The 4,887-nt window shown below is 46.3% G+C and overlaps 1 non-coding gene across 1 annotated transcript; it reads right to left on the bottom strand.

Moving 5' to 3' along the window:
* Positions 1–2,966: 2,966 nt before the first annotated feature.
* LOC125996747 (U6 spliceosomal RNA) lies at positions 2,967–3,070 on the bottom strand. The gene has a single exon (XR_007491429.1). It is a non-coding gene; the product is annotated as a U6 spliceosomal RNA (small nuclear RNA).
* Between the last annotated feature and the right edge of the window lie 1,817 nt (positions 3,071–4,887).

The following is a 4,887-nucleotide window of genomic DNA, read 5'->3' on the forward strand; positions in this document are numbered from 1 at the left end:
AATAAAAAAAAGTAGAATCTGAAAAATATTCTTGTATTGGCTAAATTTAAGCCTTGAAAAAACAAACGTGAGAAAAGATATGTTATAAATATGTTCCTAATTTTTCTGAAAACTCATATACCCTTGCCAAAATTCTGTGCTTTGTATAGGAATAGGACATTTTCATATAAAAATGGGCATAAAGGAAGGGACATACATTTTTTTAGGGGTGCAAAGCCTTCTCCAGTGTGCTGGGGACTCAGCAAGACTATAAATAGAAGTGTTTGATTTTTTATTTTTTTTTGACACACTCAGTTGATGCTCAGGGGTTACTCCTGGCTATGCACTTAAAAATCACCCCTTGCCTTGGGGGCATATTGGATGCCAGGGGATCGAACTGCGGTCCATCTTAGGTTAGCACATGCAAGGCAGATGCCCTACCACTTGTGCCACTGCTCTGGCCTCAAAGTGTTTGATTATTTTTATTAATATCTTTATTTAAACACCTTGATTACAAATATGATTGTAATTGGGTTTCAGTCATGTAAAGAACACCCCCCTTCACCAGCGCAACATTCCCATCACTGAAGTGTTTGATTTTTGATTTTTGTATTTTTGGTCAGGGATTTCTCCTGGCAGCCTCAGAGGACCATAGAGGATGCTGGTAATCAAACCCTATTCATTCCCAGGCCAGTTGTGGGTCAGCTGTGTGCAAGGCAAATGCCCTACTGCTGTGCTATTGCTCCGGCTCCTATAACTGGAGGTGTTTGGGAAGCCAAGCAATATCAGTAATTGAACAGAGAGCCTTGTTCAGATCACAGGTGCTCTCCTGGCCCCAGGGAACAAAGAGCAGAATTCTGACCTAAGACAATCCTTACCTGTGGCACTATCTCCTCAGTGGCCCCCCAACTCTCATTCTTTTTTTTTTTTTTTTTTTTTTTGGTTTTTGGGCCACATCCGTTTGACGCTCAGGGGTTACTCCCGGCTATGCGCTCAGAAATCGCCCCTGGCTTGGGGGGACCATATGGGACGCCGGGGGATCGAACCGCGGTCCGTCCTACGCTAGCGCTTGCAAGGCAGACAACTTACCTCTAGCGCCACCTTCCCGGCCCCCAACTCTCATTCTTTAGTATATTTTTTTTTTGGGTCACACCCGGCAACGCTCAGGGGTTACTCCTGGCTCTATGCTCAGAAATCGCTCCTGGAAGGCTCAGGGGACCATATGGGATGCCGGGATTCGAACCATTGACCTTCTGCATGCAAGGCAAATGTCTTATCTCCATGCTATCTCTCCGGCCCCCTCTTTAGTATATTTTTTATTTGTTTGTTTTTGGGCCACACCTGATAGTGCTCAAGGATTACTCCTGGCTTAGAGGATCATATAGTATGCCAGAGATTGAACCTGGGTTGGCTGTGGGCAATGCAAAAACACCCTACCCACTCTGCTATTGCACCAGCCCCTTTCCAGCTTTTTAGGTGTTGAAAAATATTTTTTTTTGGTGGGACACACTCAGCGAGCACAGGACTTACTCCTGGCTCTGCACGCAGGGGTCACTCCTGGAGGGCTCAGGGTTTTACCATGGGATGTTGGATATCAATTTTAGGTCCTCCATGTATGTGAAAGGCAAGCACTCTACCTGCTGTCCTATCGCTTCCCCTCCAGGCATTCCAAATTTTCAGACAAGCTGAAAAAGTCATCCTAACCTGTACTCAGAACTTGCTTTCCATGTAAGAAATGATTTCTGGAACATGGATGATGTCCAATAGAGCCTGATTTCGAAAATGACTCCTCACCATCTGTCAAAGAGCCTGAAATTCTGTCATTACAGATGATGGCCTTCAGGCTCTGCGAAATTGTCTGGCCTCCCGAGTCTAGCTCTTACAGTGCACATATTCCTAGGTCAATAGCACCTGAAATGAATTTGTGAGCATTATGATGATTGACTAACATGATTGGAACATGAAGACCGGGTAGGAGAAAGGTGACCCAAGAAACAAGTCACGTCCCCCTTACTTTAATCCCTGGACTATGAGCGAATAAGAAAGTTTGAGTGGAAAGAAAAAAAAAAAACAAAAACACAGAGCTCTTTGGAAGGATTCCAGAGAAACTGAACAAATAATTTCTCCAACACTGCACATCAGTTCTCCAAAAACTGAAGAAGAAAGAAAAAAACACAACAACCCACCCAAAGAAAACATTAAGTTAGTAGAAATGTATTTTTACTGTATGTGATTTTTAGATCTCCATTTTATAAGGAAATTGTATGTCTCTTGCTGATTTTTATGTGACAGAAAACATATTGAAATCAATTTAAAATGTGCATTAAATGGAGAGATGGTACAGTGGATAAAGTGTTTGCTTTGCCTACAGCTTGGTTTGATCTCAATCCATATGGTTTTCTGAGCCCTGCCAGGAATGCTCCCTGAGCACTGAATACAGTTAGGTGTGGCCCCAACCCCCTAGACAAAGAACAAACAAAAAGTGCTTTAAGATACAGATGTTCAGGGCCTGGAGAGATAGCACAGCGGCCTTTGCCTTGCAAGCAGCCGATCCAGGATCAAAGGTGGTTGGTTCGAATCCCGGTGTCCCATATGGTCCCCCATGCCTGCCAGGAGCTATTTCTGAGCAGACAGCCAGGAGTAACCCCTGAGCATCGCCGGGTGTAGCCCAAAAACCAAAAAAAAAAAAAAAAAATACAGATGTTCACTGCATTCATTTAGAAGCATTGGGGGAAAGCATAGGATTTCATTTAATCTGGGGGGGGGGGTGTAAGTTTTTTTGGTTTTAGGCCACATCTGGTGATGCTCAGGGGTCACTCCTGGCTATGCGCCCTGTATTGCTCCTGGCTTGGGGTACTATATGGGATGCTGGGGGATGGAACTACGGTCCATCCTAGACTAACTTGGGCAAAGCAGACGCCTTACGGCTCCGCACCACCACGCCGGTCCCCTGGGGGTTGTAAGTTTTATTTATTTATTTATTTATTTTAAATATGGGACACTTCACGAATTTGCATATCATCCTTGCACAGGGGCCATTGCTAATCTTCTCTGTATTGTTCCAATTTTAGTATATGTACTGCCAAAGTAAGGCGTTGTAAATTTTTTTTGTTTGTTTTTGGGCCACACCCAGTGGTGCTCAGGGGTTACTCCTGGCTGTCTGCTCAGAAATAGCTCCTGGCAGGCATGGGGGACCATATGGGACACCGGGATTCGAACCAACCACCTTAGGTCCTGGATCGGCTGCTTGCAAGGCAAACGCCGCTGTGCTATCTCTCTGGGCCCGAGGGGTTGTAAATTTTAAGGGGTCCGGGCATCACCATGGCTCAGCCGTATGGACCTGATTGTTTTAGTCCTTAGTTATTTATACTTACCAGTGTGGTGCTACCAGGGCCATCCGGAGCGGTGCTCAGGACTTACTCCTGGCTCATTCCTGGTAGGCTTGGAAGACCAAGGAGGATGCTGGGGATTAAACCTAGTTAGCCATGTGTGCAAGGCAAGAGCTCTCTACTGTGTGTATGCCATCACTCTGGCTTCCTACAAAAGCATTTTAGATGCTCAAATTAGAAAAAGGAAACATGGGGCCGGAGAGATAGCATGGAGGTAAGGCGTTTGCCTTTCATGCAGGAGGTCATCGGTTCAAATCCCGGCGTCCCATATGGTCCCCCATGCCTGCTAGGAGCAATTTCTGAGCATGGAGCCAGGAATAACCCCTGAGCAAGGTTGGGTGTGACCCAAAAACCACAAAAAAAAAAAAAAAGAAAGAAAAAGGAAACATTCAGAATAGAAACATGTCCCTGAATTTAACAAGTTGTACTATATAATGTATGATGAAGTCTTGGGTTTTTTTGTTTGTTTGTTTCTTTCTTGTTTTGTTTTTGGGCCACACCCGGTGATGCTCAGGGGTTACTCTCTATGGGCTCAGAAATCGATTGCTCCTGGCTTGAGGGACCATATGGGACGCTGGGGAATCAAACCAAGGTTCATCCTAGGTTAGCTCATGCAAAGCAGAGGCCTTACTGCTTGTGCCACTGCTCCGGCCACTCTGATGGAGTCTTGACCCTGAAAACTGCTGCTTTTTGGATCAGGATTAAAAAGCAGGGTTTGGGCCCGGAGAGATAGCACAGTGGTGTTTGCCTTGCAAGCAGCCGATCCAGGACCAAAGGTGGTTGGTTCGAATCCCGGTGTCCCATATGGTCCCCCGTGCCTGCCAGGAGCTGTTTCTGAGCAGACAGCCAGGAGTATCCCCTGAGCACCGCTGGGTGTGGACCAAAAACCAAAAAAAAAAAAAAAAAAAAAAAAAAAAAGCAGGGTTTTTGGGGCCGGGCGGTGGCGCTGGAGGTAAGGTGCCTGCCTTGCCTGCGCTAGCCTAGGATGGACCGCGGTTCGATCCCCCGGCGTCCCATATGGTCCCCCAAGAAGCCAGGAGCAACTTCTGAGCGCATAGCCAGGAGTAACCCCTGAGCGTCACAGGGTGTGGCCCAAAAACCAAAAAAAAAAAAAAAAAAAAAAAAGCAGGGTTTTGGGGCCGGAGACATAGCATGGAGGTAAGGCGTTTACCTTTCATGCAGAAGGTCATCAGTTCGAATCCTGGCGTCCCATATGGTCCCCCGTGCATGCCAGGAGCAATTTCTGAGCACGGAGCCAGGAAAAACCCCTGAGCACTGCCGGGTGTGACCCAAAAACCACAAAAAAAAAAAAAAGCAGGGTTTTTTTGTTTGTTTGTTTGTTTGGTTTATTTTTCTGCGGGGTCACACCCAGAGGTGCTCAGGGGTTACTCCTGGCTCTGTGCTCAGAAATCACTCCTGGCAGACACTGGGGACCATATGGGATGCCAGGATTCAAGCCACCTTTCGTCCTGGATCAGCTGCTTGCAAGGCAAGTGCCTTACAGCTGTGCTATCTCTCC

Source organism: Suncus etruscus, chromosome 18, assembly GCF_024139225.1.
Source record: "Suncus etruscus isolate mSunEtr1 chromosome 18, mSunEtr1.pri.cur, whole genome shotgun sequence".
Lineage (NCBI taxonomy): Eukaryota > Metazoa > Chordata > Mammalia > Eulipotyphla > Soricidae > Suncus > Suncus etruscus.